General features: G+C 35.0%; 1 protein-coding gene across 1 annotated transcript in view; it reads left to right on the top strand.

Annotated features, from left to right (window-relative positions):
• The first annotated feature begins 13,646 nt into the window (after positions 1-13,646).
• The window catches only part of daw (activin beta chain dawdle), a 26,812-nt gene continuing 18,423 nt past the window's right edge, over positions 13,647-22,035 (top strand). The window contains exon 1 of the mRNA XM_017621528.1: positions 13,647-13,803. The gene's annotated coding sequence lies outside the window, so the exon portion shown is untranslated. The remainder of the gene's footprint in view (positions 13,804-22,035) is intronic.

The raw sequence follows: 22,035 nt of genomic DNA, 5'->3' as shown, positions 1-22,035 counted from the left end.
AACGGCTGAAGGACGCAGTGCATCAAATCCAGACAATGGGGAGACCGAGGACCAAGATGAAAGTGGTCCACTTGGAAAGGCTTGCAGCGTTTGGAGCGGCAAGTGTGTCTGATCGGGACGATCAGACTTAGGTGGAGGGCAGTGTGGCGAATACTGCGGCAACACAAAGCGAACAACGAGAAATAGGCAGAATGTTCGAGGAATGACGTAGAATGTTCCACAAAGAGAAACGTCAAGTTGGATGAACACTGCGAACAGCGAGAGAAAGAGAATGAGCGATAAACTTCAGAATGTTCTAGAGTTGCCATAAGTGCCAGCGCAGGTATATAAGGGCGCCGCCACAGCGAGGTGAGTTAGTTACAAGTCAGCAAGCTACAAGTAAAGTGAGCGGAGAATTGAGTTGCGAATAAGCAAGCTATAAGTTTAATTGTGTTAACAAGTAGTAAAGCGTTGTTATTGCTTTAACAAGTATTGTAAAGTGTTTTTACTGTATTAGCAAGTATTGTAAATTGTTTGTTGTACAATAAAGTTAATTGTACTACAATTTGGTCATCGTTAGCATTCATTTAACAATCCAGCGATACGAGCCCGAGTATATTTGGGAAATCCCTCAAGGTTTCGAGGATAATCGCAACAATATGTTGCGCCACAGCACGCCCGCTAAGCATGTATGTAAGAAATAGCACGGCAATTGCGGTAGCACAACCAATTGACCACGTCCTGAAGAAAAACGCTATATCAAATGTAAAGAGAGTAGAATTGAAACTAGTGGGTCTTTTAGCCACAAATGACCTAGCCTTTAGATTTATTGATAGTTCTATTCCAGTACTCAAGGCTGCTGTTAATGATTCCCACATTGTAAAGAGTTTGACCCTTCACCGCAGCAAAGCTACGGGAATAATGAAAAATATTTTATTATTTATTTTGTGAGGGTTATAATCTCGAAGCGCGGCCGAAGGCAGCCTACGCAGAAAGGTGTTCTCTGCAAAAGGTGTTCAGCCCCTTTTATTTGGCAACGCAAAAAGGAGAATTCTACGTTGTGAGGGTTATAATCACTAAGCGCGGCCGAAGGCCGCCTACGCAGAAAGGAATTATACGCAAAAATACTGTGGATATCGTAGCTTGATTAATTATCAATTTAATTCTACAACTCAATCTTATAACAAATATGGTGATTAAAAATATGGTTTGTATATATTTCTTTAGTAATTTTTTGATTTTAATTAAATTTTTGTAAAAACTAAAGAGAGTAAGATTTTCTATCGCGCGATTTTTTATTCCAAGTTTTCGCCAGCGGCGCCTTTCCTTTTTCATATAAAACTATATATTTAGTCAAATATGATGTCCACAAGAATTTTTGCTACAGGTCATATATCAAATTAACAGTATTTTTGTGCTCTTTCTGATAAATATATCTGTTAATATAGTAAATTACGTATTTTTTAAAGAAAAACATACATTTTTATAAAAAAAAATGTCATAATTTCGTTTTTTTTTACCTTTTCTCGCAATAAATATAGATTATATACATAGATATATATATAATGAAAGGCCCTTCAATCACCTTTCCAACTGTGTCCATATTTAGAAAATCGGTTCAATAGTTTTCGAAATATAAGCTTTTGAAAATGTCAAAAATTCCACGTTTAGCCCCCCCTATCGCCGACCCTGTCAATTTGCAAAAAAAAAAATGTGCCGTTAAAATCCGGAAAAGGAGGCGGGCCACGCCCCCTTTTTTTTCTCTAGCTGAAAGGTCAGTATTCTTTAGTTTAGGAAGCAAAGCGAATGGCTCTGGTGGTAAACGAGGACAAGAGGAAGTATCTCCTGTCAACAAACAAACAGCCGCGCCTTGGCACCCACGTCACTTTCGACAGTTATAATTTCGAGAAAGTAGAGAATTTCGTTTACTTGGGAACCAGCATTAACACCGATAATAATGTCAGCATGGAAATCCAACCAGAATAACCCTTGCCAAATGTTACTTTGGACTGAGTAGGCAATTCAGGAGTAAAGTCCTCTCTCGACGTAGGAAAACTACACTCTATAAGTCACTCATCATGGCCGTGCTGGTATATGGCGCAGAAGCATGGACAACGACAACATCCGATAAGGCGGCTCGAGAAATATTTTGCGGTAGATTTACGGGCCTTTACGCGTTAGCGACGGCGAGTACCGCAGACGATGGGCTGTATGAGCTTTACAACGACATGGACATTGTGCAGCGAATTAAAATACAGCGGCTTCGCTGGCTTGGTCATGTCGTTCGAATGGACACCGACGCTCCAGCTCTGAAAGTATTCAATTCGGAACCCGCTGGTGGTAGCAGAGGAAGAGGAAGGCCCCACTGAGAAGGAAAGACCAGGTGGAGAAGAACTTGGCTTCACTTAGGGTTGCCAGATTTTTTATGCGCGAACTCAGTACAATAGACTTTTTCATGCTAAAAACAGTACTTTTCAGTACATTTTTATTCAAAGCAAAATTATGAATGTAAGTAACAGAAAATAGTTTAAAACGTCTGAGTTCTTGTTTTTAACAATATTTTGGTATATAAATAAAATATAGTTCATAAAAAATAAAAGTGTTATTTTTTTTAACATGAGTGTACACATCATTATACACAGGAGCCAGTAAATTATTTTATATTTATGACTTTTTGAATAGCAATAATGAGATCATTCCCATTTTCAGTGTTTAAATAGTCAAAGAATTCTATACATTTCATTTTAGACTTACTTTTAGTTTGTAGTTTACTTTCAAAAATTTTAATTAGAAGGCGGTTTCTCTCTTTACGCCAGGAAATAAACTTTATTCTTAAGATCCTCTCATACAGTGAAAAAGTATCACTTTTTAAGGAGTTCATCTATACTTCCTCATGGCTTAAATAATTTTTCAACTACGCAAAAACTGTGAAAGACTAGGAACTCGATAAAAAGAGCATCTAACTCTATGTCTTGTATGCAAAAAATGTTGTAAACGAGTTTTTAAATTACAGGCAAAAGCCATTCGAATATTGAAATTTATTGTTATTAAACTGAAAGTTATTTTCGAGATAACTAACAACACTCGACAAAAATTTAAGCCGTCTTTTTAAATAATTTAAGCTCCATCATATTATCGAAACTGGTACGTAACGACCCGGCGATATGCCCATAAAACCATTGATCTTTTTGTTGTATTAATTTCTTGGGCATATCAAACATCATCTAAAACATGTCAACTATAATTAAATTATTATCTTGTTATTTTTTACAGTACAGTTTAAGGAAGTTCCAACGTTATGTAAAAACCTTCAGAAAATACTAAAGTATTTTGTTTGCATAGAAATTTCAGTACAAATCAGTACAAATAATGTAATGATTGAAGAAATAAATAAAATCAGTACAAGAGTTGAAAAATCAGTACTGTACTGATAAAATCAGTACGTCTGGCAACCGTACCTTCACTTGGCATTTCCAATTGGCGCCAGTTGGCACAGAAAAGAAACGACTGGCGTGCTTTTTTCCACTCGGGCAAAGTCGCTTAGGCGGTTACAGCGCCAAATAAGAAGAAGAAGAAGGACCAGGGGCCAATCTATTCGAAAAAATCTTCGTTATGGGCCGATTGGCTTGAAATTTGGCACGCAGGTAGGTAGCTTATTGCCTGGATAAACATATAGGATACTTTTTTCTGATAGAAGGACGAGGGATCGATCTATTCGAAACATCTTATTTTGGCCCGATGTGAGTGAAATTCGGTATACGTATTATAGATACACATAAATAGAATAGAATTTAATAATTGTTTTACAGTTCGAACGGTGCTTTAAGGCGCCGCGGCTAAGAAAACGGATATTAACTATTTACCTTTACTTATTAACTAAACCAATTATATAAAGAAAAGTCTCATCCTTTTATAAGAGGTGATCTCGAGGACGGCTGTACCGATTTTTTGACACCTTTTGCTTATAGGCTGATAATAATTTCCTTATATCAAGGGAGCGTAGCACCTCCCATATAAATCGAACTTCGCATATCGCATATCTCTGGAAGTATTTGTGGTACAGTCCTGATACTTGATGTGGAAATTTTTAAATCAATCCCATAGTCAGGGAGAAAGGTGGGGGCTATTGGAAAAAATGGCGTGGCGCCATCCAAAGACAATGAAAAATTTACCTATCTGCAAATATATATACATAGGTATAATTCTTCGTGTATTTGTGAGTAAACTCCTCCTAAGCACCCGAAATAATTTAGTGAAATTTTTGTATATGTTTTAGTAGGTATCTGTATAGTTTAGGTTCACAACTCAAGCTCCAGGAGGCTCTGGAGTCGAGTTATTACTAGATATCGTATTTATGATCCGAATTGGCTCATCGAGATATACACATATAGTATACGGTACGGGTAATACTATTGCAAAAAAAGAGCTGCAAGGTTGCGCTGTAGTTGAATTGTTGTTAAAAATCGTCAAGTGAAGTCATTCGGAGACACAGAAGGATCAAAGTCAAACTACCACCGTTAAATCAGCCACCAGAACCATTCCTGTCCTTTCTTTGCGGCGACTTAGCAGAATAAAGGCAAGAACTTCTTCACGAACATAACGCTTTCAATAGGCTATTTAAGACGGCCATGGAGGATAAGCATTCTGACGACCACAAAACCAAACGTGGACGTGAATTGTTGGTGAAAACGTTGGATCAAATGTTTCATAAAATATTAACTTTGGACGAGACGAAAGTTCGCCGGGTATGCTATTACATAAATAAACACGTTTTCTCTTTTCTCACTGTTGGCCTCCTTCTTTTTCAGTGCTGTCTTCTGTACCCAGCTTCAACACGTAACGCGCTGTCCTAAATTAAAATTAGTTGTGTTTTTGTACCAACTTTCCGATAAGATCCAGTAAAAATTGTTACGAATTTTCATGTTTTCGCGTTTTCGTACGCAAAAACTTGCAAAGTAGGGGAAATTGAGAGAGCGAAAATGACAGCTGAAGTTGCAAGTTTTTACTGGATTTTTACTGGATAAATTTTTACTTTTAACAATTTGCCGGAACGATGCTGGATGCCATTTGAACTAATAAAGACACTGTTTGAAATTGGCAAAATCAAGCTAGGGGTGTTGCCGCCGCTCAAAGAACTTTCTAACCAAGATTAAACGAAAAAGTTACCAAATGTAAGGAAAAATAACCAATTTTTTTATTAGATTAACAACTCAGGTCATCACAAATTCTTTCCAAGCGCCGAACTACTCCGAGCGACTGCTCTGCATTACACGTAACTTACTTTGTAAAGCGCCTCAGAAGTATGTCTGATACCAAATGAACATTCTAAATTCCTACTTACATAAGGCGGCCACGTCTTTGTTAAAGTAATGGAGATTCAGCAGGGAAGTGGTAAGGACCGCCGGGTGAAGGGCAATAACTTACCAGCAACTTACACTAACACGTTTCAAACGTTCCAGATTTAAATTGGGCTCCACTTGTATCAACTCACGTCGAGCGCACATTTAGTACATTCAAGGATTTTCTGCGCGAAAATTGAATGAAAATGCTGCCAGAAAACTTCAAAATGCATCTTGTGGCTCAATGTTACTACAACTATACAGATTAAAGTTTTATGAGTTAGAAACTCGAAACGATAAAATAGTCAAAGTAAAAATTCTTCATATAATGAAACTTGTAATATAAACATTTCTAAAATAAATGTATTTTTTGATTGTTCTTCGTATTTTCTGTCTTTTTTTAGTGCCTTATTTTGCTTTTTTGCAATACCTAGTGCCTTTTCCTGCCTTTTTCGCTATTTTGTTTTGCCATTTTTTGCCTTTTTTGCAATACCTAGTGCCTTTTCCTGCCCTCTTCGCTATTTTATTTTGCCTTTTCCAGCCTATTTCGTTATTTTATTTTGCCTTTTTTATAGGTTTTTAGGTCCTAAAAATCCGTTCCCTGCTTATAACGAACCTAATTTAAAAGTTTTTTGGAAATACATATTATGCAAAAAAAAACAAAATTGTGTATTTTTTGCTCACTTATCCATAGAATTGAGCCCGTATAAATTAACTTGAAACACCAATTTTGCGCGGAATTCTAATAACTTTTCGCGGCTTTTTAATGACTCTCGTATTATTCAAATGTCATTTCAGGTACATACTATGTAGGTGTGTGCAAAGAACATAGAAATGGTGTAACTGCGGGCCGTTTCAAAAACTTGGCGATTAATTCACCGCGATTTATTAAAGACCAAACCGATAATAGTTGCACCCTCGAACTTTTACATGTTCTTTTGCATATGTAAACACATGATTATTATCGGAATAAGTCGAATCTTGAGTTGCCATTTTAGTAGTAATAACTTTAGTTAAATAACCATAATGAGCAGAAAAAAATAAAAAAATGTATTTGTTTATACTGTTTTTCAAAGATTTAATTATTGTATGTGTACAAAAATTAGAAACTACAGTAAATGTTAAAAATAACCAAAATGGGAAAGATCTTAACAACTTCACAGGCAAGAAAAAAAATAACCAAAATTGGTTAAAAGTAACCAAATGGCAACACTGGGTGTAGTGAGAAATAGTTTTTTTTTTTGGGTATAATGACTGACCCGGTTTAATCAGCAAACGTGCACGGTTTGTACGTATCATTATATGTAATTTTAAGAATGCAGCTGGCGAATTTTTCACCTTAATTTTAGAACTACGTAACAAATAATAGCTATGTAAAAGAGGGCTTAAATTTAAATATGTACACCAATGTTATCAGAAGTAATTGTACCTATGTAATACATTTTCGAAAAACCCATAAAATAAATTCGGGGTCAATGTCCTCTAGGCGCATGTCGCATCTGAAAAAAAATATGTATATTAACAGTTTCATATTGACATTTAAACACATTTGCATCAATGTATTTACTTGAGCATTTTTGTACACGGCAATATGTATGCATATAAATAATTAATGAACAAAACGCGCATATGTACATACATGTGTATCAAGTCGAGATGAACGGTTCTGAGGATTTAAAGAACCGGTACTGTCGAATCCGGTACCAAGGAAAACCGGGTAGTTGGTGGTTCCGGTTCTCAAAAAAGTGGTAATAGAAATAAGCCAAATTTTACAAAAACTCAGTTTCTTTAAAACCTTATTAAAAGCAAACTGCAAATGAACTTTCGGAAATGCATCATCACTTCTAATTTGTAGCATTTTTTTTTAATTGCATACATTTTTAAGGCAGTGTCACTCGATAGGTACATTTGTACAGATTTGTAAATTTTTATATTGGGCTATTGGTAAAAAAGTGGGAATTTTTTTTTTTGCATTCAAAAGATTGGTACAATACAGCGATGTTCTATTGAAAAATTTCAGTAAATTAATTTTCGTGATTGGGATAGTGAAAAATATTTTGGGTGTTCAAACAATTGGGATACGATTTACACCAAATTTTAGCAAATACCCAATCGTGTGACAGTGCCTTTAAACTTGTATTTATACGGATGTTGGTAAAAAACGAACTATAAAAAGCTAAGCGAAATTAAATAACAAAAATAATATTTTAAAACTTGTCAAAATTTGGTGCGGCTATAATTTTTTCGACTACTGTACATAAGTTGGCTATGATTACTCGGCCGTGCTATCATAGTAGCACAATGCCACTCATATTTGACTTACAAACAAACTACGGGCAGGAATTTAAAGATTTCAACCCTGTTTTTATGAAAAGTTTTATTTTTATCAGCATTTTTCTTTTAATCAAAATATGTTGAAATAAAAGTGGAACTAAAAAAAATGTTGCCAGAACGCCCCGCCGCCGGAAAAAATCCTGGCTACGGCCCTGCTTCATACGACTATGTACCTATATGTATACATACTTAACTTTGTATATACATACATATATATGTGTGCATGAACTCATTTGTTGCAAGTGGTTTTGATATTCGTAGCATGGTTTTGGGCATATGTTCTTCAGTAGTGTATTGATAAAATGTGAGGCGAAAAATTTTAAAGTACGGAAATGGTTACATGTATTCATGACTTCAACGTAACTTATCGAAAGATGAAGCATAATAACCACAGGTTATATTCCTAAAAGAAAAACTAAGTTTAGGAATATATCCAAAAGGAAATGCTCAAATTACAAGCTCAAAAATTGATGCGGTATTTTCAAGATATTTTAACACACTTGAGCCACAAGTATATTCATATGTATATCATATTATTTTGGGATTCAAAAATTCGAGAAGTAGCGTAAATTAATTTCGGCAGAGCATTCTGTAACACATTCCTCTAATGGCTATCATCGTTTCTTCGCTTCTAGCACTTTCTGATATGAGGGCAAAACATTGGCAAATTTAGAGTGTATTAACTCTTTTACAAGCAAGTACTGGTGTTTTGTCAATTTAGCCTCCGTAATTAGTGATACCATTTCGTCAGCGCTGAATTGTACAGAAGAGGTGCTTGATTGGGCGGAATCATTAATTATCGCAGTGACGGCAGAAGTATCGGCCTTTGATAGTTGAGCTAATCTGCGGCGCATAGATCTCTTACTGCAGTCAGCAAATGGTTTTCTATGCAATTGCTTGCTTGAAGAGGGCAAATCTTCATTACCAGTCTTTGCAAATGTAAAAAGAGTGCAATTTTCATTGTCATTTAACCAGTCGCAGTATTTGGTGATTAGTCTGGATCTTGATCTGTTAACTTGCGTCCAATATTTCAAAAACCTTCGGCAAAGGTAGAAAATGCAATTTTTTCAAACTATCAGCTTGTGTCAGGGCTTCAAAAACTTTCCGTTTACTTTCTTCTTGGTTTTTGACGCTTTGATAGGAGAGCCATTTGTCCAATATAAACATTCGAGCAAAAGAACACTTATAAGTCAATCCAAAAATAAATTTAAACAAGTAAGAGCAGCGCTGTCTTCGGCTATGCCGAAGGCTTCATACCTTTCATGAACATATGCAAATTTTAGTTTGACAGATTACTGATTTTGAATACATCTGCATACATCGATAGAGGAGTTACATACGTATATAAAAAATCGCATCTAAACAATCAGAGGTATGGAAGATATACTTTATATGGCACCAATCTAAGTGATTTTCACTGCTATGTGATCGGTATGTAAACCGGTAACACAATTTATTGGGTTTAGTTTCCTACATAAAGGAGATATATCGCAAAAACTGGTATCTGAACAATCAGTGGTATAGGAGATAAAGCTTATACAGCATAGATTTTGACGATTTTCTCAGTAGACTTTGTATTATTATTTATAAAATATCTTACGAAATTTATCGGTTTTAGCTGTTCAAATAAAGGAGTTTGTTGGGAGTGTAAAATCCCATATCTGAACAATCAGATGTATGGAAGATATATGTTGTAGTCATCCGATCCTTGTTATTTTCACTGTAAGTATTCTGTTAATAATGAGTGAAAATGGTGCGAAATTTCATGTTCCTAGCTGCATAAATGGAGGAGATATGATAAAAGACCTCATATCTGAACAATCAGTTGTATGGGGCCTGCAGGTTATAGTGACCCGATCTTCGTTATTTTTACTGTAAGTCTTCTGCTGATAATAAGTGAAAACAGCGCGAAATTTCATGGTCCAAGCTACATAAATGGATGAGTTATAACGAAAAATTTCATATCTGAACAATCAGTTGTATGGGAGCTATATGTTATAGTGGTCCGATTCTTCCGGTTCCGACAAATGATTAACACATTATAAAAATACACCCACCTACCAAATTTGATCCGGATATCTCGAAAACTGAGAGACTAGATTGCATACAAACAGACGGACATGGATAAATCAACTCAGCTCGACGTTCTGATCATATAAGTATACATTTTAATGGGTCTATCTCTTTTTGTTATGGTACTTACAAACATCGGACCAAAGTTATAATACCATTTCATGCTCATGAAAGGTATAAAAATGGTCAATAGTGCCAATTAAAAAAAGAAGTGAAAGCTTGAAAACCTTTTTAAAATAGAGGGTTGTCGTACAATCTTTATGCATTACCCAAGGGCAGCTAAACGCAGTTGGAAGGTTTTGATATTGAAACTAGAGATCCATGCAAACATTTTGGTACTCATATCTTGCGTGCAATTTGGTGCAAAAGTAATTAAAAGCTTTGATAAATCGGAAAAGGCAATTTTTATACCCGAGCGCAATTGTGCACAAGGGTATCAAGAATGATAGAATACCAGATTGCGCCAATGAGAGAGGATTTTTGAGCGTAATTTTTGCGTGACGTCATCTTGGTGCAATTGCAAGAGAGAAATGCCAAAACGCATATAAAAATATGCAAACAATGCAGAAAAATGAGTTAATTTTAATATTACATGGCCCAATTTTGCAGGAATCAATAAATATACAAAGATTGATTAATTAGGAACACGTAGCAATAATTTTGGACATGTAGCCCTTTAGGTAAGTACGATTTTTAGCACATGAAAAAATGGATGTATTAACAGTGTTTGCAATTTCATGTAGACCAAAAGGAAGGTGTGTAGCAAAGTGAATTTTTGGACTCGCCATTGTAAAAAGCCATGCAGAATGCATATTTATATTTGTGGACGGTAGCCAACCACCATAGACTCCACAGCTGTTGACTCCATAGCTTTTATTTGATGACTTTTGTACAATTTCCGAGAGGATGCATGAGTGTGGCTTCTTTGGAAAGAAATCGCACACCGTTTTCAAAAGAGTCACAACTCAAAATTTGGCATTTTTTAAATTATGCGCTAAAAATGTACACAGAGCTTTTATTTACTTTCCAGCAAAAGCTGGAGCAAATTTGTGTTATAATTTGTTAAAAAAGTCGCCCTTGCCCATATGATTAGCATGTGCTACGGAATAGTTTTTCGCATTTTCTGACGAACGTATTATTTTGAGTTGTGACTGTTTTGAAGACGGTGTGCGAAATATTCTATGTAAGTAAAACATAATTTAAGCTGAACTTTTAAATGTATAATAATTTGGCCACTGTTTTGTATTAGGTACGTAACAGCGCGGTAAGATGCCGCTTGAGTTAGCGCCTGGCGAACTTATCCACTGGTGCATTACCTCATACCAGCACTAAAAATATTATTTTCGATATCTTCACTAGTAAAGTGCTTCATGCACACATAGCTCGATTTGGTGTTTAATGCATCTCCTCGCCGGCATAACTGCTTCCACTTTTTCGCCAGATTTGCGTCCGTAGGAAACGAAAAAAAAACTTACATCGCACGCTTTTCTTATGTTTTCACTATTACATTTTGCCACGGCACACTTCATTTGCTTTGTAATGTCTCAATAATTTAAAACCGCGCAGAAATATTAACGCACATATTTTAAAAATGTTATTTGGTTTTTTCGTATGCTCACAATCAACAATCGCACCAAGATGACGTCACGCACACGGCTGATTCTGTCAAAATCACAAAGAGCGGATTAGCGGTACCGGGATTGGCGCAATCTCTATTTCTCTCAATCGTGCAAGGGTATTATAACTTTGTTCACATAACGGTTTTTTTGTAACAGGCAAAACGAATCGAGATAGATATAGACAAATGTATACATAAATGATCAGAATGAAAAGAGAAATCGATTAAGCGGTGACTGTCTGTCTGTCCGTCCGTCTGTGCACACGATAACTCGAGTAAAAATTGAGATATATTAACGAAACTTGGTACGTGCACCTCTTTCGGGCGTAGGACGGATGGTATTGAAAATAGGCAAAATCGGACAATAACCACGCCTACCTCCCATATAACGGTAATTTGGAGAAATACGAAATCTTCGATAAATCAGTAAATATTAGAGCTAATTTACTCAAAATTGATGCTTGCAACAATTCTTTACCAAGAAATACGTTTATGATAAAGTTTTGGAAAATGGGCGTGGCACCGCCCACTTATGATCACATATATGTATCTTGGCAACCGTTCTACCAATTTGTACCAAACTCGGTATGATTATTGTGCTTACCACATAGAAGCAAAACGTTGAAAATTATTGGAATCAAATTAAAATTACGACCACTTTTCATATAACGGCATTTCAGAAATGCTTGAAACTTCACTATTTCGAAATTTAAGGACGCTAATTTACTCAAAATTGATACACACCGGCTAACCATGTAGCGGTACCTGCGCCGGGTATTTAATGTTCGGCTCCGCTCGAACTTAGACTTTCTTACTTGTTTTTTATACTTTCTGCCGCTTATTTAAAATTATATTTAAATTACTATTAAGACACTTTAAAGAAAAAAATCAAGTACTTGGAATATTCTACATACTTTCAGCTCCATATCAAAAAAGTTCTGACAAGTAAATATTTTTAATCCAAATTGTCTCCGCGATTCACTTAAAATAATGCGTAGTTTTAGAAATAATAAGCACTTATGGAAAGTCTTCACTTTCCACGGTTGACACGGAGCTTTAGCGTTAAAAAATTATTTTTTTTCTATTCCCAGTTAGAGTGGGTGTTTGTTAGTAATTAGACAAGATATGGTGTCAAAATGACACATCAATATTTTCTTCGAATGACCTGCTACGGTACCACTGTACAGCGGTCGTCCCTCGGCAGGCAATGGCAAACCTCTGAGTGTATTTCTGCCATGAAGAACAGCTTCTCATAAAAATACAATCGCCGTTCGGAGCCGGCGTAAAACTCTAGGTCCCTCCGATTTGTGTGACAACATCAAGGCGCACGCCACAAGTCGGAGGAGAGGCTCGGCCAAACACTAACATATGTGTGAGCGCCAATCTATTATTATTATTATTATAAGGTTTAAATATAAGTAGATTATCCTCATTTTCGAGCTTAACTCCCTAATCTGTAATTAGTAAATGAGATTAGCCATACAAATTCTCAGATTAAACCGATAACTTTTCGGTGTCCGACCTAGTTTCACCGATTATATTTGCGAAGAATTGGAGAAATGTCAGATGTAAAAGTGAACAAAAATGGGAGCTAGCAAGGAAAAGAGGTTTGTAAAGGTATTTTTAATAAAATATTAAGGCAAAATAAATTCGAACTGCTTAACTCATTAAGCCCGGCACGTTTCGTCTGCGCAATGTGTGGGATTTCGGATATATTTTTAGCATTTAGAGAAATTTAACTTAAAAACAATTATAGCTGTACACAAATTATTTGCCTTAAAATGCTGTGTACATATATTCACAACAATTTTTGATTTATACATATATATTCTTATTGATCCGAATTCAGAGAGTTTTTTTTGTGGTTTTTTAAAAAATCAATTTAAAATAATTTTGATTCAAAAATAGAAAAATGGTCTTGGAATCAACATTTTGTTTTACTGCACTGTCTAATAATTTATTTAGCAAAACTTTTTTTTTTAATATTTAGGAAAGTTCGTTGATTAAAGTTTTACGTTGCGCAAATGCAACGTTGGGACTTAACACTAAATATTTTCGTTAAAGTGCCAGCAAAGATATTATCACAAAGAGATATAGAACACATAATGAATGAATTGGACGATCACGATGAAATAGTAAGTAATATAAAAAACGCCGATATCGTTCAAGTGATATTGCTGCCGCCTGATACAGTTAGCGACACGGAAGATTTGGACGAATATGTTCAGCTGCTTTCTCATCAAGCCGAGGTAATTCCTGGCAAAGTTGCCGGAGCAGTTGAAATACTTTGTTTATACAATGACAATAATAAGATCAATCAAAGCGAAATAAGCGAGTCTATTCCAAAGCAAACAGTCACGGCAGAAAAAGCTAATTGGAGTAAGTCTTACAAATACGAATTTTCGCAACAGCCTGTTGATACTTCATCAGAAACTTCCCAAAGTTTGTTCGACAAATTGGGTAAGTAAATAAATGAATACAGTCGTATAATTTCCAACTCTACTCGAAAATTGTAGGAACACTAAATCCTTAAAAACTCTTTGAACTATTTATTGACGATGATGTGATTGACTTATAGTGCAGAGTACAAAAACTATTCAAATATAGATTGCAGCGATATTTCATTTTCCACATATTCTAAAGATATACAAACATCGGCGTAGCCAGAATGAAATTTAGGGGGGGCTCGACCCTATTAAGCTGGCATTTCAGGGCACTATTTTATATATATACAAGGAAAATTTTAAAGTTAGGGGGGGGAGGGGGGCTCGAGCACACCCCTGCCCTTACCTGGCTACGCCCATGTATACAAACGTTCATCGGAATTTAGTTCGTTACTGGTTACAATACAATTCCATCTATAAGAAGTTACTGGTAGAATTGTCCTTATCTTGGAAGCTCAATAATAAAGTCAGTAATAAGCCGCGATAGAATTCAACGGATTAAGATAATTTCCATGCTTGGGATAACTGAAAGCTTGATGTCAATGATAAATTTGCCAGAGTGACACCACTGAATGATCGACTGTAAAAAAAGTTCATGCAGTTCGGCATATTTGCTCACAACCTTTCTATCGATGATCATTTGCATATTTAGGCAGGCATTCATACTAAATGTTTCTAAAATCTAGACCTATTCGATTTGGATATAAATACGTCTGCCTATGATCGGCCGAGGGATACCTGTTTGCTTTGATACCTTATTACGGGGCTTAATTTCTCAGAGATACGTGCTTTGGTCTTGGACAGTCGATTGTGTTACAACTTCTGCATCGATACGTGCAAGCGAAACCAACACCGCGTTTTCTTTGAGAATTTTTCACATCTTCCAAACTTATGTCTCAACTAACCACAATGGGTTACTTTGCAGCAAGCACTGTGCGTGAAAATCGCACTGGTGGTGCAGAGCTTATAGATATTAAAAAAAAATCAAAAAAGCTCCTCGGAGATCCAGCGACCATGCATTCGAAAAAAATATGCTGTAGTCACTATTCTTTCCAATCACTTGGGGCATAATGCAACAAACAAAGTCAATCGATATGATAGAAAGAAAAAAAACATGGCAATATCGAATCCTCGTCCCATATATGAATACAATCACAACATGGGTGGTGTAGATCTATTTGACAACGCAATGATCAACTATAGAATTCGCATTCGTGGATAAAAAATGGTACTAGCCACTTATAACCAATGCACTGGATACGGCCATAGTGAATGCATGGAAAATACATTGTATCTTGCAAAAACAAGGAAACGCTCCGGTTATGGGACAGCTGGAATTTCGAGTTTTTGTTGTCAAAACGTTGCTGGCAGCCCCTATACGGAAACTTCAACGCAATCAAGCGGAGAGTTCTAATCCAAAAAAACCTCGTTTGATTCAACATCCTATTTTAAGTGAAAGCCGTTTTCGATGTCGATCATGCTCAAGCCAAACTAAATTTATATGTAATATATGTACATATGTATGTGAAATTGGGCTTCACCCTAAATGCTTTGAAGAATATAATAATTCAAGTCTGGAGTTTTTCACTTTTAAAATTCTTTGTTTTAATACTTGTACAAAAAGAAAATTAATTCTTGTCTGCAAATAAAAATACAAAATAAATTGAATAAATTCAAAAATGTATACATATGTACATACATATGTATGTATATCATTATGGCCTAATTCTGCATTTGCGCAACATGCTCCACTGGTCCAATGGGAGAGGCAGGGCCATTTTTTTTTTAATTTTTATTCTTAATTTGGTCTATAGCCATATTGGCCATATAGGCCACATAAAAGTTCATTAAAATTGCTTCGGCGGTTCTAGGTTCACGGTGGTAGGTTCCTTGAGTTGTGAGAATAACAAGCTCAAACAAATTTGATGGCTAATAATCTGAGATTTGCCTATGTAAACGGAGTAAATAATTAACAAACGAGCTTTGATTGAGATAATATTTATATGTAATTTTATGCATTGCCGAGCCGTACGCATATGTTCAGTTCTCATAACATTTTTTGGGGTTTCTTCGGTTTTAATGGAACCGTTTTTCGGGTATTTTGGAATCGAATTTATCGGTTGTTGTAAAGCCCTGACCGGTTGGCTCATTAAAAGACCCGGTTCTCCGCATCCGGTTCCTGAGTTCTGCGCTTTACTAGATAGTATGAATACGTTTGTTTAAGTATTTTAATCGCACTAATTAGTTCCATATAACTACACACTCCCTATCGACGCAAAAGGTCATCAAAGCCCTTAATGTTACTACAGAAGCGAAATGTTTTAAAAATTCCATTCCTAATCAATGTCACACAATTGTAAGTATTATGTTCATACATACAGAAATGTGTATGTGTGTAAGTAAAGTCAAAGTAAACTTGTTTCACAGCGAATCTTTACTACATCTTTATCGCATTAATCGACTTAGCACTTGGAGTAATTGATAGAACCTACTCATAGCTACAAGTATGGGATGTTGTGATCGTACATACCCTGCAGCAAATCAAACTGGTTCAGAACTTGCGCTGAGCTAGCCCGAAAAGGCACGGTACTGGTTCGTCATCTATCCCAACTCAATGCTTTCAACTGTCTTTTTTAACATGGCGATGTCCTACGAAGTGACAATTGTCGCCCTCTGCAGGACTTTTTAACTTGTTCTGAGCTGACTCTGGCTTAGATGGCTCTGAGACAGTTCATATAACCACAGTTCCTAGATAGTTAAAAAAGGGTTACCTCCGGGCTAGAAAAAATTTGGTTAGTTTTGAGCTGGTTCTAAGAAGTATAGTATAAATAAGCACGCATACAATTTTGTAAATAAAATATACTTCATTTTATGTTTAAATAGCTATTTATTTTGCACTTTTACTTTTTCAGGCAAACTGTGCTTTAAAATTAGGAACATAAAGTGTCAGTTATTCCTTCATTTTCTAAACCCGTTATTCTTAAAAATAATTTATGTATATTTGTTACGTATAATAGGTATTTCAGGGATACTTTTAATTAAAAATCTAAACTAAGTCGTTTCAAAAAATGAGAAAACCGGTGATATATTGAATGCTTATTTGTGTTAACTCAGCGTTAAATTGTATTAAATTTATTAAAACGTAATATATAGACTCCCCGGCATCGAATCAAGAATATGTAGAATTTTGAATATTCACAATGGTTTTGCATGCTAGATATTTTTCGTAATTTTTTTATTTAAGGTTGGGTCATAATTATTATAACATAAACAAATAAATTCACGTTTCTAACTGTGTTGGAAATTTNTCTTTCTACGCTCGACTTGAAGGTATTCTCTTATTTAAATATTTTCGTTTAAAGAGCAAGATTACACTTTACTACACTAAAACTTGATATTTATAAAAAACTCTTTGATTAAAAAGTTTGAGATTTGAAGACAGTTTTTTAGAGTTCTGTCAAGTTTGCAGCACAGTTAGGAATTTGATTTAAAATGGTTTATGGAGTATGAGACATAGTTCTTAGATAAAAAACTTAACGAAAAATATTTAAAATGAAAAACATTGGAAANATCAGAGTTTATAAATATGCAGTTCTATAGCTCATTAAATTTTAGAATAATTAATCGCGGTGATTTTTACAACGCTTTTATCAACTTGCAATGTTGTGGCTCCAGAAACTTTCAATGTTGTGGATCCAGAAACTTTCAATGTTGTGTGTCCGACACCATAAAACCTTTGCTTTGCAAAGTTCCTATAAAAATGTCTAGTGCATAGGGCGACATCTGTAGTGAATAGGGCGAGGTAGATGACATCTAGATGTCNATCGATCATCTCAATAGCACCCCCATTTCAAAGTGATATTGTTTACCTCTTTAGTTTATTTTTTTTTTTTTAATCTGATTATAAGGTCAAAAATTTTGATGAAAAATCGTACAATTTAACTTTGTTTTGTATAAAGTTTTAAAACACGGTTTACATTATTTTGTTTTGAGCATAATAAGTGTAACTGAACTAAATTTTATGGTTATATTTTGCATTCAATTTTATACGTACGTATATATGTATAAAAATGGCATTAATGTTGCCAATAACGACTTTTTTGGAAATATTTTAGCAGTTGCCCCATAAACTAGAAAATTACATAATTAAATAATCGAAAACAGTTTGTTATTAGTTTTAGGGTCTAAGAAAGTCGAAAAAATACCATAGTATGGTATATTTGTCCATCTTTTGTCAGCTTTCACATGACCAGGATGAGTAACATTGATTGACAGCGCAACTAGAAAGATATGAGTTTCAACCGTCCAGCTCTGCATCCCTTTTGCAGTACTTCAGAGACAGTTCTGAAATTTGTAGGGGGGGAACTAGCGCTCTGCCAGACTGCCCCTAAATTTTGCTGCACGTTACATACATATGTGTGTAGATATGTACATACCTACCCTGCAGGAAATGTATCTAACTATAAGCTAACTTTAAGTTGATTAGGAAGGAGCGAAAAGTCACCATTATCTGTATATTTCTTTGACGAAATCTAACTATATTTCTATGGCGATGGCCGCGAAATAGTCAAGGGTGGTTTACTCTGCACTTGATGTAACTGACTTGTACCTAACTACTTTTGGATATAAAATATCAATAGAAAAACAAGATATTTTTTGTATTTTTATTTTATTTATTTACTTTATTTGTTTTATAACATTCCATATTTTTTTACATTTTCTGCTGTAGGCGGTCCCATATTCGAACTCCGTCAGACATAACTTCAAAATGATAGTATGAAATTTCGATATTCCTTTTATTTGTCCTCTATTCGAAAAATTATTTGCGAAGTGCAGGATATTTAAATATAAACGCGTTTAAAGAAAACATTTTCCTGCATTACTCCTGCAGCACTTGTCAACTAGTTTCAAGTTAGCTTTTTGTAGCTAACTGCAAGTTATATATTTTATAAAAATCTCGCTAACTACAAGTGGGTTATTTTTTATCAAATGGTATTTTTTTCTGCAGGGTATGTATCTATACATATGTATGTATATGTGCATATGTTGGCCGCGTGCCAGCGCTCATGAAAATGATAAGGATTGGTATTTAAATGTCAATACGTGATCTACGTGAGATCACTAAACCAAAGGCTCATTTGGTAATTGTAATGATGTTAGCGCTGATTAATAACTAACTTCTATTTTTTTACATACTTACATATGTATGTATATCTGAAAAATATTTAGTTTTAACTTTTCTTTCTTATTTGGTACCATGCATGGGGCGATATTGCCTTTCTTCCGCACTGATCTTGAAAAGCTGATTCATACATAAATTTTGCAAATTTTAAGCAAACGCTCAGTTGCAGTGAAAACTCTTGAATACAACAGCTGCTTTGGGACGGTAAAAATAGCACAGAAACGTGTATGTCAGAATTAGCGCCACGAATTGCAAATTCTTTTGGGCGATGCAATTAAAGCGTATATATTTTTTTGCTTGTTTTCAGCTCAGCAATTGCTGTATCTGTGGCATGTAATTTCGCCGACGTCTGCATAGATTTTGTTTTATGCATGTACATTAGGGTAGTCCAAAAATGCATGTGAAAAAGTTAATGTCGGAATTTTAATGCCGCCCCCCTAGGATTGTTCTATGCCGAAAAAATATACCCCTATTTTTTATTTAGAAAAAAAAAATTAGGGAGTGCTCAAAGCGCTCAAAGTTTTCCATGTACTCTATATGGGAAAAAAACTTTTCGTTAAAATGGTGTAGAATTCTTGAAAATCAATACTTTTCGATCGGAAAACTCTGTTTTTCTCTAGGAGATTTCCAATAATAATACTCAATTGTTTCTTTACCCACTTTTTCATGGTAACTACATTTTATTGGTCCGCCCAGACCCCTAGAAAATGCAATGGGGGGACCAATAAAAAATCTTTAGCATAAAAAAGTGGTTTAATAAACAATTTGATATTAATATTAGAAGACTCCTTAAGAGAACCACAGTTTTCCGATCGAAAAATATTGATTTTCAAGAATTTTATAACATTTCTACGAAAAGTTTTTTTTCTCCATGTAAAATACATGGAGGACTTTTATTAAAAATACCTTTACAAACCTCTTTTACTTGCTAGCGTACATTTTTGTTTATTTTTACATTTGGCATTTCTCCTCTCTTTCGCAAAAACAATCGATAAAACTAAAGTGGACACCGAAAAATTATCGGTTAAATCTGACATTATTTTATAATTACAGATTAACAAGCGACGAATTTTATATGGCTAATCTCTTGTTATAATTACAGATTAGGGTGTTAAGCTCGAACATGAGGATAATCTACTTATATGTGAACCAAGTATAAGTTCGGGCGGAGCCGAACATTAAATACCCGGTGCAAGTATTTAATAAAGTTGTTTCACCTTTCCGAAAACTACCGCTTCGTGGTAAACAGGGGTGTTTTTACGTCTATTTTAAACATCTTCGATAGAACGTTCAGTTAGATATAATGAGATATACTTATATAGATATATGTGGGCGGCATGACGCCTATTTCCCAAATTCCATAATAATGTTACTTCTTTTCAAGGGATTGTTGTTAGTATCAATTTTGGGTAAAATTAGCGTACTTAAATTTCAAAACATTCAAGTTTCAAGCATTTCTGAAATTTACCGTTATAGAAAATTGGACGTAATTTTAGTCACATTTCAATAATTTTCAACGTTTTGCCTTTATGGGGCAAACACAATAATCGTACTGAGTTTGGTATAAATTGATCGAACGGTTACCGAGATACACATATGTGGTCATAAAAAGGCGGGGTCAAAAAATTTTAATATAAGCGTATTTTTTGCTAAATAATTATTGCAAACATCAATTTTGAATAAATTAGATTCAGTATTTACTGATTCATCGAAGCTTTCGTATTCGTATATCGTGTGCACCGACGGACAGACAGTCACCGCTTAATCGATTTATTTTTTAATTCTGATAATTTATGTATATATTTGTCTATATCTATCTCGAATCGTTTTGCCTGTTACAAACAACCGTTATGTGAACAAAGTTATAATACCCTTGTGCACAAGTGCGCTCGGGTAGAAAAATAAGGGTATAATTTTTTCGGTACAGAACAATCCCAGGGGGTGGCGGCATTAAAATTCCGACTTTACAATTTTTGGACGACTCTAATGTACGTACATACATATATGCATAGATATTTTCTTACGGCAGTGACGCTTTGAAATGGGATCCACTGAATGGGTTGGTTGGCAAGCTCGTTTGCTGTCTTTCGACTCCAAGCATTAAACGATCGTGTGCTGACGATCGATATTCGATTTATTACAATATATGTACATACTTTTGCATGCATTTAGATATAGCAATATGCTCGTACATACATACATAAATATATGTTTGTATCTGCATAATGTTTGACTGTCTCTTCTGTCTGTTTGCTGCCCGTCAGCTACGCCTGTAAATTGCAATGCAATCTGTAGCAGCGATTGGTATACCCATATGAAATGTTTGGGGCCAAGCCGCTCACGCTCAGTGCGCTTGCAAGCTGATGCAATTTCATTAGTAATTTCATGACGAAAGGTAATCGCTCTCGGCCGGCATAGAGCAAGCTACTTTATTCCCTTGCGTACTAATAAATTTAAATGTGTATGTATGTATATACTATATATACGGTGACCATCCGTTCTGTTTTTTGCAGGACCGTACTGTTATTTAAAGGTCTGTCCTGCGTAGTTTTTCAAAACAGAAAACCCCCAAAATGTACTGATTTTTTCCAAGTGTCCTGCCTTTGTCTCGCATTTTCTTCGATATTTTAAAATTAACTTTTCCTAATCGAAATAAAAGCAGTGTCGATAACTAATTGATAACTACATAAGGGTAAGCTGGTTTTGAAGGTTCAACTAGTCAATGCGTTCTAAATATTGTACGGTTATGGACAATGGATGACGAGAAATTGAAGACCAGCATCAAATATATCGATAACACTGTTCTACAAATTTTGTGGTAATCGCTTAAGAAAAAAAATATTTTCCAAGCCAATTTTCCTTTCAAACAAGCGTTTTCGTAATTTTTTCGAAAAACGTGTTTTTGGTACATTTCGAACCTATTCGTCAATATCTCATGAAAAAATTATCCAATCAACATAAGCGACCTACAGTCCTCTTACAAAAATATATTACTTTGCCAATTTCGAAGAAAATTGTTAGTGTTACAAGCGACCAAAATCGAAAAATTTAAATTACAATCATTTT

Source organism: Rhagoletis zephyria, unplaced genomic scaffold (assembly GCF_001687245.7).
Source record: "Rhagoletis zephyria isolate East Lansing unplaced genomic scaffold, Rhagoletis_zephyria_1.1 Rzeph_scaffold_02495, whole genome shotgun sequence".
Lineage (NCBI taxonomy): Eukaryota > Metazoa > Arthropoda > Insecta > Diptera > Tephritidae > Rhagoletis > Rhagoletis zephyria.
This window is presented reverse-complemented; position numbering and strand designations above follow the sequence as displayed.